The sequence below is a fragment of the Schistocerca gregaria genome, chromosome 2 (assembly GCF_023897955.1).
Source record: "Schistocerca gregaria isolate iqSchGreg1 chromosome 2, iqSchGreg1.2, whole genome shotgun sequence".
Taxonomy (NCBI): Eukaryota; Metazoa; Arthropoda; class Insecta; order Orthoptera; family Acrididae; genus Schistocerca; species Schistocerca gregaria.
Window position 1 is genome coordinate 209,781,022 of NC_064921.1, and position 14,656 is coordinate 209,795,677.

The following is a 14,656-nucleotide window of genomic DNA, read 5'->3' on the forward strand; positions in this document are numbered from 1 at the left end:
TATCTTCTACATTTACTACTGTGCTGTAGACACTATATAGAACTTTACGTTTTTTTATAATTTCATAATACTTTATACTAAAGTAGGCTTTAACTCATCAGTCTTAGACATTTCACAAAAAAAATTGTATTCTATCCTCATCTTTTTTGTTATTGCGATAAGTGATTGTTCCCTTTATAAATGAACATTATCATTCAATTACATTGTTTATATTATTTACATCGACATACTTCAGCTGGCTTGAAGGCCCTTTGCTGAAATGGCGATTTATTAATTTTGCGTTATAACTGCCAAACACTGTGATTTGTTGACATAAATGTTTTGACAAAGGATGTAACTTGAAACAAATTACCAAATAAAAATGTAATTGGTAGGGATGCTCATAGCCTCTACTCATGGTACCAAATCAAATAAGAAATATTAAGTTCAGATGGAGATCCATATTTTTAAAGAAAAATGAACTTGAAAGAGTGTTTCATGACTTTTCAGAACAAAGCAATGGAGCTGATTTGTGATGTGATGTACTGAGAACAGCCAACAAGGAATTCAGTGTATCTGTACACTTCACGACAGTTCCAGTTACAGAACTTATGACAGAGGTGCCAGAAGGAGAGATGAATAAAAATATAAACTCTTCGAACGTGATAAAGAATTAAGGATGGGTCAAACTCTATTCAAGTACACAAATTATTATTTTGATTTCACCAAAACAAAACAGCAAACAAACGACAGTCAGAAGAGGAAAATCGTAAATTTGAGCAGTGAAACGCGTGTCCATGTCACACATCACAACAAGACTCAGTATTCAGAAATAATCTGAAGAAAACGTGAGTAAACATTTTCAAAATACGAAACATAACCTTTGAATAACAAAAGACACCAAGTAGTTGTCTCACCTGAGCTTCACAAAGTTTTTGACAATGTTCGCATCTCAGGCCGGTTATACAATAACATCAAAAACATGTATGGCCCACATATACTAATCAGATACAGCTCAAATAGCCACATACTGGAATGGTAAGACAAAAAGTGGGAAAAAAACCAAGATTATTACTTGAGCATATAAAGCGAGGTATAAACCAAAATTCAGTGTAGATGATATCCTAACATATCTCGTGTGTGCAAATGACATGGTGTACTAATAGCAGTGGACTTCGACAGGCAGCCACAGGACACATGTAAAATAAAAGGTACATTGCATATGTAATTTACATAAGAACAAGACCCGCTGTAACGTATTGCCAAACCTAAGCATAATCTCTCTCCCTGCTGGGCGGAGTGGCCGAGCGGTTCTAGGCGCTACAGTCTGGAACATCGCGACCGCTACGGTCGCAAGTTCGAATCCTGCCTCGGGTATGGATGTCTGTGAAGTCCTTAGGTTAATTAGGTTTAAGTAGTTCTAAGTACTAGGGGACTGATGCCCTCAGAAATTAAGTCGCATAATGCTCAGAGGCAATCTCTCTCTCTCTCTCTCTCTCTCTATATATATATATATATATATATATATATATATATATATATATATATATATACAGAGAGAGAGAGAGAGAGATTGGTTCTGAGCACTATTATATATGTATATATATATATATATATATATATATATATATATAATGTCGACTGAGGACTGTAATTTTTATTAGTGCTGAAAATTCTCCTGGGCAGAGTACAAAATCCCCTGACAAACTATTTTTAGAATACTGGGGTGGTTTGAAGGAACTCACCGAGAATGCCACAACTGCGATGATTATTGTTTGGTTGTTAAAACTAAACGATAATTTTGGTATTTTCAAAAAGGCGGACTCATCCTTAGTTCTTTACTATTTTCTGGAAGCACAGGAGCTGAGCTCAAAGTTCCAATATGATAGTGTTAAAACATGCTGCAAAATGACCATGCTGTCTTTCATCTGTATTTGAAAATGTAAGACCTTCTGTAATCGTCTTGTAATATCTTATTTAACGAAGAGTTGAAGTGTTAAATATCCACTTTTCTTAATCCCTTCCCATCACTTTCTCAACATGGAAGTGTGTCTATGACTTATGTAAAACTGTCGTTACTCGTTAAACTGAGGTAATGGAAAAACTATAATAAACGTATATTCCACGTGTGAATTAGCGAGACGTGGACCTGCATGTTGAACTCTTTGTGGAAGCCTTTGGGTGAAAACTTATGTGCGATTCACGACAAATAATCCTTAACGCTTATGGTGTCTTTCCGGAATTCGTGTACTAACATGTTCCTTTAGCCTAGTGTTGACGCCTGGAACGTTTCAGAACATTTATTTTGGTTACGGTAACTACACTTATTCAACACACAACCGCCACACATCTCTTCATTTTGGTTTTCCTTTGGACCTCCTTCGAATCAGCATACCAAGTTTTATGGTGAATTATAAAGTGTCTGTTCTAATACCGCAGGAGGAATGGAGGAGGATCAAAATGTAACGTTCCGTCGACAAGGTCGTCATTGGAGCTCGGATTACGAAATAACGTTGGAGAAGAGAGGCCGTGCCTTTTCAACACAACCATCCAGGTATTTTTTTTATTTATTTTTTTTTTTTTTGAAGCGGTTTAGGACAATTGCCCAAATTCTATGTCTAGATGAGATCTGAGCCTTCGTCCTTCCATATGCGAGTACTGTGTGCTAGTCACTGCGCCACTTCGCTCGTTGCCATTATGCACTTTAAAGGATTTATATTATTCTTTCAGTTTCTTTGTGTAGTGTATAGTAGAGCACGGCTTTCCCTTGGAAAATCGGTGTGAGTAACGTTCGTTCACATCTTAGATTTCCCGTGATCGCGCTAAATTGCTCCAGGCAAATGCTGGGATAGTTCCTTTGAAAGGGCATGGTCTATTCGTGCCCAATCCTTGAAACATTCTTAGCTTGTGCTCAGTCTCTAATTACCTCAATGATGACAGGACGTTACACGCTAACTTTCATCCTTTCCTTCTTCGTTTTCGTCATTCGCTACGCCGGCGCACGCGGAAACACGTGGTCGGCACTTTCCTCACTCGCTATCACTCCGCGTTCACTCACTGAGCTAACGAAATATAGACCCTACAAAACTTCGCCGAAACTAAGCGGCGCTAACGGGCCCGGAAAGCGCTGGAATGGTTAGTACTACAATATCTATTCAGCTGCCGATTTTACATGTTGTATACGGAGAATGTGAATGTTGTATATCTGAGAATGAACAACTATTACCACAGCGAATGAGTACGACTATGTAAAATGAAAACGAAAGTGATAAATGCATACCAAATGTTACTAAAGGTTACTAATTTAGGTGTCGAACTGTAAATCTCTGTTAAGTAAAAGATACAGAAATAACGCTCTCATTCAATCAGAAGCTAAAATCGCGCTCAGGTTGAAACATATTTTTGACACGACAAACGAAATGTATTTACGTTGAGGAGCCTGACAATTGTTTTGTAATCGTCAACTATGTTTATACTTAACAAGCAAAAAACTTTTCGACGTACAATTAGGTTCTCGTCAGTTGCTTCATCAAATTTAACAAGTGTTTGGGGTTCAATAACTCGTCGGTCGTATGATTTTTCTCTGTTATTTCAAGCTTCTTTCACCATTAACAACGAGGAAAATGCCAAATCAAGCTGCACATTGTTTCTGAGTGCATATTGAAATGTAGGCCCACTCTAAGTGGCTGCATAGGTCGTCTCTGAGATGGGAGGAAGTTAAGGGTACACCACCACGCCGAGTAAGGCACTGCAGTCCGCAAACCAACTTTCTGGTTGAGAACAGCTGTACTAGCTTAATAGCGAAAGAAAAGCAACAACAAAAAAATGCTTCGCATGTAGATGACGTTATCAGTTAATACTGTCGACGTTATCAAATTCAACCGGTTCTGCACATGCCAGTACTTTCTCCTCTCCTTACTAACATGTGGTGGTACTCTGCTTCAACAGAGAATACAGACAATAGAAACTCTTAATCTATTCCACCATTCTCCATTGTATCGAGGTTAATAACACTATCGGATAGTAGGAAGAAGACAAGAATTTATGGTCAGATGAGTACATTGAGGGTAATATCAACAGCAGAAGAAAACGGTATAACAGGAGTAGAACTCGTTATGAGTAGGATGGTAGGGCAGAGAGTGTGTTACTGCGAACAGTTTAATGGTAGCGTTGTACTTATCAGAATCGATAGCAGACCAACACCGACATCTATACTTCAACGTTGCAAGCTGAAGATGAAGAGTTAGAGAGAGTATGTGAGGATATGGAAACTGTACTACAGTATATAAAGGGAGGTGAAAATCTAACAGTCATGTGGGACTGGAACGCAGTTGTACGGTAAGTAGTAGCAGAAACGGTTACAGGAGAACATTGGCTTGGAACAAGGAATGAGAGAGGAGAATAATTTAGTCATGTTACAAATTTCAATTAGTAATAGCGAATACTCTGCTCAAGAATCACAAGAAGAAAAGGTATACTTGGAAGAGGCCAGGTGATACGGGAAGATTTCTGTTAGATTACACAGTCAGAGATTCCGAACTCACATACTGGATTGTAAGGAGTATCCAGGAGCAGACTTGGATCACAATTCAGTAGTGATGAACAGTGTGCTGAAGTTCAAGAGATTAGTCAGGAAAAATCAATACGCTAAGAAGTGGGGTACGGAAATACTAAGGAATGACCAAATACGCTTGATGTTCTCAAAGGCTACAGATTCAGCAATAAGGAATAGCTCAGTAAGCAGTACCGTTGAAGAGGAATGGACATCTCTAATAAGCGCAGTCACAGAAATTGGAAGCAGAAACATAAGTACAAAGAAAGTAAATGGGAAAAAACCATGGGTAACAGAAGAAAGACTCCAGCTGATCGAAGAAAGAAAGAAGTACATTAATGTTAAGGAAAATTCAGGAACACATAAATTGAAGTCGCTGAGGAATGAAATAAATAGGAAGTGCAGGGAAGCTAAGACAAAATGGCTTTATGAAAAATGTGAAGCAATCGAAAAAGCAATGGACTGTCAGGAAGACTGACTAAGCATAAACATTCGGTGAAATTAACAGCAAGGTTGGTAACATTAAGAGTGCAACGGGAACTTCACTGTTAAATGCAGAGGAGAGAGCGGACTGACAGAAAGAGTAAATTGCAGGCTTCCATAGAAGATGCGTATGATGTGATACAAGGAGAAACAGGATTTGACTTACAAGACACAGAATATCCAGTATTAGAATCAGAATTTAACAGAACTTTCGGGTACTTAGATCAAATAAGGCAGAAGGAATTGTTAAAGTTCCATCAGAACTTCTAAAACTATTTGAGAAAAGTGGCATAAGACGATTGTCAGCGTTGGTGTGTAAAATATATGAGTCTGGTGACATACCATCTAACTTACGGAAAAATACCGTCCACACATTTTCGAAGGCTGCAAGAGCTGGCAAGCGCGAGAATTATCGCACACAATCAGCTTAACACCTCATGCATCCAACTTACTGAAGAGAATAATATCCAGAATAATGGAAAAGAAAAAATGAGGATGCGTTAGGTGACAATCGGTATGGCTTTAGTAAGGGTAAGGCCGCCAGCGAGGCAATTCTGATGCTGCCATTGATAATGGAAGCAAGACTAAATAACAATCTAGACACGTTCATATAGTTTGTCGTGGCGGACGCATCATACCAGTTAGAAGAACGACGACTCCAAAAAAGTCGGATGTCGACGTCACTTTGATTTAATTGCGGAATTTGTTATTGTTTGCACTGCTATGAAAATAATGAACAAATTAAGAACCCAGTAGCTGATAGTGATTAACATCAACAGACTTTAAAAATAAGTTTGTGGAATGCTGTTGCAAGTCCAGAGTCATCCTAAAGTGGTTTAGCTCTAATTCTGAGTAAGCTTTTCGTTAAACAATGAAGTTTCATTTCGACCATACGTGAATCTATGAAGTTCAATAGAGCTTTGGGATCGTAAAATATCGGGTCACTGAATTTGAGTGCGCAAAAAGACGACTGGAATTTTTTTTCGCGTTTCTACACCAACTGCAATTATTGCAGCAATGCCTTACCCAAACAATTTACCTGTATTGCTGTCCGTGATCAAGGCAGGTTTGCAACGAGCTATAGATAGATAATAGCTAAAGGAATCGGGTCTCCTACAGAGGAGATGACGATTTCTTAACTTTTGCTGTGCAAGATTATGATTTGTATCTCTTATATCGTTGTTCTGAAATAAAATGGTTTCAGAAGATATAATATGCTTACATTTTGCATGAGTAGAATTTATTTTCTGTAGTATATGACAATAGCAAATCTTCGAAAATGAAATAATATTCTGATGAGACGTTTAAAAAGGAGTAGTTGTGAAAACTAATTTAAAAGTAACAATAAGTACATTTTCTTATTATTAGAAACGATTTTTATTTACTGTGACAAATAAATATTTTTCTTCTTGTAATTGAAATGTTTAGAATAATTATTTTCATTTGTTATTCGTAAATAATTACTGAACTATTTTATCTGTGTTCGTCATTCGTCAGTTGAAAAAATTTCGCACCACTCTGGTTGTAAGTTAAGTGCATGGCGCATTTGCATACAGCGAGCGCTTGGCACCCGCCTGACCGTGGAGAAGCACTCCCTCGGCTGTTTCACGCTGTAAGAGAAAATATGCAGGTACTTATAAGCTAATGTAACTTTTACTGTCTGACAGATAATTGAATCAAATTTTGCATATTTTGTCATTATGCTATTGGCTACAATCTGGATTGTTCAATTTTTTTGGTCAAGTAATTTGATCAGGATGTTTCTGGAGACTTTCAGAATATATACTATCACTTGAGGAAAATTTTTGCCGAGATTACAACACTTATCACTTTCAGAAAGTCGCAAGTTATTCTTAGTAATAACGTAATAAGATCTGTGTAACAGTTTCTAAATACCAATGTCCGCCCCCTTAGCTGAGTGGTCTCCTCCATAGGTGACAATAGGGAAGTAATAATGCTTATGCAGTGAAAAACGAAAGTTGCAGGAAATGCCGACAAAAGATTAGCATCTATCCCAGGGTCAAGTACCTTGATGTTGGCCATAGCTATACATCTGGTCTGTTTGGTTTTCATGTAGCTCTTTTCTTCTAGCCTGTTCCTTAAAAATAGTAGTTGAGCAAAATGTTGTCTTTGGGCATCTCTTCTAAATGAGGATATTAAAGCTTTCGTTCGTGTTTTGTGTTCGACTATGTCTACATTTCTTTAATAAATCGTAGTTAATTGTTTCGTTAATGGGCTCACAGCTTTCTATACTCTAAAGGTGTCTTACCTGATGACAGGAAATAATGAAATATCGCAAACAAGGACACACTGCGCGATGTTTCAAACAACGTGGCATTGTCGTAACTTTTACGCGGATTAAGCTCTGAAGACTGGAGACAATATTTTTAACATTTAAACTATTTTTACACACATTGCAGCTTAAGAGAGAAAGCATCTTCGGCAACTTTGGCTAGAATATGGAAAGTGTATTCCTGATATCTCCCGCACGCAGCAGACGCGCATGGACCACTTTGATGTGCCATGCGCCAGCAGGGCTCTGTTAAACAGAGAGAAATAGTCTCATAGTAAACTGTTTCCGGAGTGTTAATGAACGAAGGTTTGTATAAATTGCGATTTTAGAGGCCACAGTCGACGGGTGTGGTACGATATTAGCATCAAGCGTATTGTTGACGGCAGTAGAAAACACTACACACAAACAGAGTCATCCTAAAATCTGCAGTCACTTTAGTGCACGAACTCTGCTGGATGAACTAGGGGGCATGGGTAAATTAAGCTTAAGGAGGAAGCGTGTGGACATTTCTTACTCAATCGCTACTACAAACAGTTCGGTGGCACCCACCTCAGTTACTTTCTGCAGTCTTGCCATACGTGAGTGAAAGCAATGTGATGTACAGATGACGTAAACTGATCACAGAACATTTTATTTGTCAGATTTCAACTTCTCAACAGGTGTTCGTAATAACTGAAACAGCGGCAATATTAAGTTCACATAATTTAATTTTCACATGCACAATCAATTTAAAATTATTCTGACACGCGGAACTCATGACCAGGCTGTTACTGGCTTACGACTTTAGCATGTGCAACTCAGGGCTTAATGCAATCATACAAAGCTCAGCCGAACATATATCACATGTTCGTCAAGGCCACATTTACACAGGCGTGTTGAAAAGTAATGCTTTCAAATCTTTATATGAAACCTCTTTTAAATAAAATAAACGTTATTAACATTCTACGTTTTTATTCTTCATGTCTACATATTTATTTCTGAACATAGTCACCCAGACGATGAACACATTTCTCCCAACGAGAGACCAGTTTGTTGACACCGTCACTGTAGAATGTTTGGCTTTAATTACGGAGCCACAAGCTCATCTGCGCTTGCGCCGTTTCATCATTATCAAGTCGAAGTCCTCGAAGGAGTTCTTTAAGTTTTGGAAACAGATGAAAATCGATTGGGGCCAAATTGGGACTGTTCTGAGGTTGATCGATGATGGTGAAAGAAAGGCGTCAGATTATTGCAGATGTCGCAGCGCTTGCGTGTGGTATAGCATTGCCGTCCTGTAGGAGAGGGTGCTCCGTGTGTGGACGGCCTCTTCGAATTCGATACTCGACTAGAGGAGCTGTTTCTCAAACAAGTATAGTTATATTACGAAACACAGTGTTACATGCTACTACACTGAAGAGCCAAAGAAGCTAGTACACCTGCCTAATATCATGTAGTGCCCCCGCGATCACCTTGAAGTGCCGCAGCACGACGTGGCATGGACTCGATTAATGTCTGAAGTAGTGCTGGAAAGAACAGACACGATGAATCCTACAGGGCTATCCATAAATCCCCCGTAACAGCACGAGGGGGTGGAGATCTCTTCTGATCAACATGCTGCATGGCACCGCAGATATGCCAAATAATGTTCACGTCTGGGGAGTTTGGTGCCCATCGGAAGCGTTTAAACTCAGAAGAGTGTTTCTGGAGCTACTCTGTAGCAATTATGGTCGTATGGGGTGTCGCATTGTCCTGCTGGAATTGCCCTAGCGCGTCGGAATGCACAATGGACATGAATGGATGCAGGTGATGAGAGAGAATGATTACACACGTGTTACCTGTCAAAGTTGTACTAGACCTATCAGGGGTCCCATACCACTGCAACTGCACACGCCCCACACCATTACAGAGTCTGCACCAGATTGAATAGCCCTCTGCTGACATGGAGGGTCCACGGATTTATGAGGTTGTTTGCATACTCGTACATACCAATCCGCTCGGTACAATTTGAAACGAGACTCGTCCGGCCAGGCAACATGTTTCCAGTCAGCAGTCCAATGTTGGTGTTGACGGGCCCAGAAGAGGCGTAAATCTTTGTGTAGTGCAGTCAGCAAGAGTATACGATGGGGGGCGTCGGCTCCGAAAGCCCACATCGATGATATTTTGTTGAATTGTTCGCACGCTGACACTTGTTGGTGGCCCAGCATTGAAATCTGCAGCAGTCTGCGGAACGGTTGCACTTCTGTCACGTTGAACGAGTTTCTTCGGTATTCGTTGGTCATGTTGTTGCAGGATCTCTTGCAGCGATGTCTGAGATCTGATGTTTTACCGGATTCCTGGTATTCACGGTATATTAATGTAATGGTCGTACGGGAAAATTCGCACTTCATCGCTGCGTCGGAGATGCTGTGTCCCATCGTACGTGCGCCGACTATAACACCACGTTCAAACTTACTTAATCTTGATGACCTCCCACTGTAGCAACAGCAACCGATTTAACAACTGCGTCATACACTTGTTGACTTACATAGGCGTTGCCGACCGCAGTGCCATATTCTGCCTGTTTACGTATCTCTGTATTTGAATACGCATGCCTATACCAGTTTCTTTGACGCTTCACTGTGTTTGGAGATTTCTAGCAGCACAAGACTGGAAATGTGTACACTTAAAGAATAGTGGTGTAGAATGTTAATAACGGTTGTTTTATTTAAAAAGCATAGATAGTTTTCACGTAAAAAGTTGAAACGCGTTTGTTTCAGCACGCCCTAATGTGTGAAACCTATCTTGGCTGCTGGTAAGAGGAACGCACAACAAGAACTGTGCCAGAGAAAGTGTTTTTTCTAATACTGTGATACTGACCTTTCGTAACTGTAAAAGACAAAGGTGCAGTTAGTTTGTATAGGCTTATTTGTCCGAATTTTTCAGTGTAAAGCTGGTATGAATGAAATCGAAACTGACATTCAAACCCATGCCTCCTCCTTTCAAATTCTCAACAGTGGCTGGTGAACGACGTGACATTTCAGGTGGAAAATTCGATTTTGATTTTGAAAGAAAGGTAAAAGAAATTTTTTTCAGTTACATAGCAGTTCGATGTTCTGGGAAGGCGGATTATTCCATACCTATTTTTGTCGAAACAACAGCCAGTAATATTTTTTTCTTCCTGTCGCCATATATGGCTTCTTGAGTTCTTAATGCTGGAGAAAACTGTTTTCAGACACCTTCAATCTGTAGCGAGATATTGCTGGATAGGAACAAGTCTTCCTAAGTGGAGCCATGTGCTGCAGACTACCAGCTCATCATGGCTGGACTGACCTGTCCCAGTTTGGCCCGGTAGACCGCCAGCCCACCTTAGTTTGGAGAGCTCGTGATGAAACCAGGCTGGCCCATACAGCGAGTGCAGCACAGCCATCACGTAGCAAGTGAGCCGCAGACAGGTCCATGACGCAACGCTCGCTCCATATGCCGCGTATGCAGCGCTCGACTGACTTCATTTGCGTCTTGAAGGATCATCAAGTCTCATGTAAGCTACTGTAATCAGTAGATTGATCTAAGGCTGCAGGAGATGTTTTGGCATTGTATGAGCAGAAACATTTACTTTTTTTTCAGTTTCAATATTTTGTTGCAGCGAATCAGCAACCTTATTAAATTTAATAACTCGTTTATTAACGATTCTGTGAACAGTTGTAGTACTTACATTAGTCGACAAGTTACAAACCTTACTGGTTCATTTTCAGTACTTAGCTACTGAGGCTGACCTGACAGTGCGTGATCTTAATAATAAATATCAAAGTGGCCACACGTATCTTGTAAAAGTTTCGCAGAATGAACGTTGTGTTTCAGATATGGCTCTTACCAAGTAAATTTTTATTTACTTGGTAAGAGGCAGGTGTGGATTGTGGCATTTATTCTACAGACGTTTATAAAGCACGTGTTGCCACCTTGTTGTTAATTATTAAGATCAGGTACTGTCAGTGCAGCCTCAGTAGACCAGGCTTGAAAATGAACCTGTAAGGTTTGAAACTAGTCGCCTATTGTCAGTACTGCAACTGTTGACAGACTCGTTAATAAACGCGTTAAGACATGTACTTCTTCATTTCCATAGAAGAAATTTAACGAATCATAATTTAAAAATGGCATCAATCATAGACATAGCTCTCATAAAACATTTCATCCGGGTAATACACCAAAAACCAAGAAGCAAGTAGGTTTTGCTGTCTTGCAAGGTCTCATCTTCAGACTCAGCCTTAAAAAAATATTCAGCCTCAACTTAACGAAAGGAACTGTGCATTTGTACAGCAAACAGTTTTGGTGAAAACCTTAGCAAATAATTGTGTATAAATAGAACGTCATTATACATTCCAGCCAGGATTTTCTGCTGTTTAGATAGAAAATCAATTACATTTCTCCGTAACCACAAGAACGATAGGTAATTTGTCTGAAATGACAAGTCCTATGCGACTGATATTATGTAGTGCAACGTGCAAGTAACAGAAATGGCTAAAAACATATACGCCGGCCTACGTAGGTACAAAAAGTAATGCCGTCCTAATTTTCCTCACTATAGCAACAGATTTTCATTATTGCTGTCGTTACGTACAGTGTTATTGAGATTTCAACACACATCCTGACATTCTCGGGTATCACATTCTCGGATGCCCATTCTTCAACTCTAGTCTTCTTGGGCGACAGAATTTTAGCAACTGACTTAAATTAATTATGTACTTTGTAACGAGTCACTCTCCTCTAACATTAACTTTTCTTTTACAGAAGTAACCGATATCATGTATACTCTTGGATTCTTGCATAGGTTAATATTATCTCAGCTCTTTTACTAAAAGAATTCATATGATTTTGTATACGATGTATTAAATTTCAGGCTAAAACGTATAAAAAATAATGTGTTACAATCGATATACAGGGTGTTACAAAAAGGTGAGGCCAAACTTTCAGGAAACATTCCTCTCACACTCAAATAAAGAAAAGATGTCATGTAGACATGTGTCCGGAAACGCTTAATTTCCATTTTAGAGCTCATTTTAGTTTCGTCAGTATGTACTGTACTTCCTCGATTCACCGCCAGTTGGTCCAATTGAAGGAAGGTAATGTTGACTTCGGTGCTTGTGTTGACATGCGACTCATTGTTCTACAGTACTAGCATCAAGCACATCAGTACGTAGCATCAACAGGTTAGCGTTCATCACGAACGTGGTTTTGCAATCAATGCAATGTTTACAAATGCGGAGTTGGCAGATGCCCATTTGATGTATGCATTAGCAAGGGGCAATAGCCGTGGCACGGTACGTTTGTATCGAGACAGATTTGAAGAACGAAGAAGGTGTCCCGACAGGAAAACGCTCGAAGCAATTGATCGGCGTCTTCTGGAGCACGGAACATTCCAGCCCATGACTCGCGACTGGGAAGACCTAGAACGACGAGGACACCTGCAATGGACGGGGCAGTTCTTCGTGCAGTTGACGATAATCCTAATGTCAGCGTCAGAGAAGTTGCTGCTGTACAAGGTTACGTTGACCATGTCACTGTATGGAGAGTGTTACGGGAGAACCACTTGTTTCCGTACCATGTACAGCGTGTGCAGGCACTATCAGCAGCTGACTGGCCTCCACGGGTACACTTCTACGAATGGTTCATCCAACAACGTGTCAATCCTCATTTCAGTGCAAATGTTCTCTTTACGGATGAGGTTTCATTCCAACGTGATCAAATTGTAAATTTTTAACAATGAAAATGTGTGGGTTGACGAGAATCCGCACGCAATTGTCCAATCACGTCATCAACACAGATTTTCTGTGACCGTTTGGGCAGGCATTGTTGGTGATGTCTTGACTGGGCCCCATGTTCTTCCACCTACGCTCAATGGAGCACGTTATCATGATTTCATACGGGATACTCTACCTGTGCTGCTAGAACATATGCCTTACAAGTACGACACAACATGTGGTTCATACACGATGCAGCTCCTGCACATTTCAGTCGAAGTGTTCGTACGCTTCTCAAGAACAGATTCGGTGACTGATGGATTGGTAGAGGCGGACCAATTCCATGGCCTCCACCCTCTCCTGACATGAACCCTCTTGACTTTAATTTTGGGGGCATTTGAAACTCTTGTCTAGGCAACACCGGTACCAAATGTAGAGACCTTCGTGCTCGTATTGTGGACGGCTGTGATACAATACGCCATACTCCAGGGCTGCATCAGCGCATCAGGGATTCCATGCGACGCAGGGTGGATGGATGTATCCTCGCTAACGGAGGACATTTTGAACATTTCCTGTAAAAAAGTGTTTGAAGTCACGCTGGGATGTTCTGTTGCTGTGTGTTTCCATTCCATGATTAATGTTATTTGAAGAGAAGTAATAAAATGAGCTCTAACATCGAAATTAAGCGTTTCCGGACACATGTCCACCTAACATATTTTCTTTCTTTGTGTGTGAGGAATGTTTCCTGTAAGTTTGGCCGTACCTTTTTGTAACACCCTTTATAGCAACAGCTAAAATTACTCTTATTTTAGGAGTAATTGAAATTACAAAATTCATATTATTAACTGCGCAACAAAAGCAAAATATTAAGGATTTCTGTATTTATTTATGGAATAATTATATAATTTGGTAAAGATTCTTCTCCTGTCGAGAAACTTTGTAAACCCTTTTGCTTCGTAAATGCTTTGGAAATTGTTAGTACCGCAGAATGTAAGCTGTTGCGCGCATGCCTCAGATGGAAGTAGACGGTTTAATAAGTTTGTCACCAACAATGTAATTATTGGATTTTTGAATGTGTAAGTTGTAAAGTCGGCGTGATTTAGAAGAACGGGATAAAATAAGAAAAAATATTAATAGGATCAGTTATTTGGTCTTCAAGACCCCGCAATGTTAAATCAGAATTTTCAGCAGCAAGAATTTACTTCTAGACAAAACAAGATTTTGAGCCTGCAACAACGACAACAACAACAACAACAACAACAACGAGATAATCAAGATAAGTAAAAAAGTTCTTCTTTTCTAATCTTACTTCCCTCGAAGTTTTTAAAATCTGTGCAAAGAATGACAGCTTTAATGGTGATGTGTGTCTGTGTGTGTGTGTGTGGGGGGGGGGGGGGGGGGTAAGGGAGGGGGGTAAGATTACAACATCTAAAAGAAGAATAGTTAACTATATTTGCAAGATGTCATTTGCCACAAGAATTAAAACGTCAAAGGTTGAGATTTTATTCTGATCTGTCGCTCAATGTTAACCAAGAAGTTTTCATCCAAAAATATCTCTCTTACCTGGTGGACTTCTCCCCATTACGTTTTCTTTCCAGTGTCTAAAAAATCAGTCACTTAGACACTAAGGCAGACTGAGTAGCTTCCCATCATTTC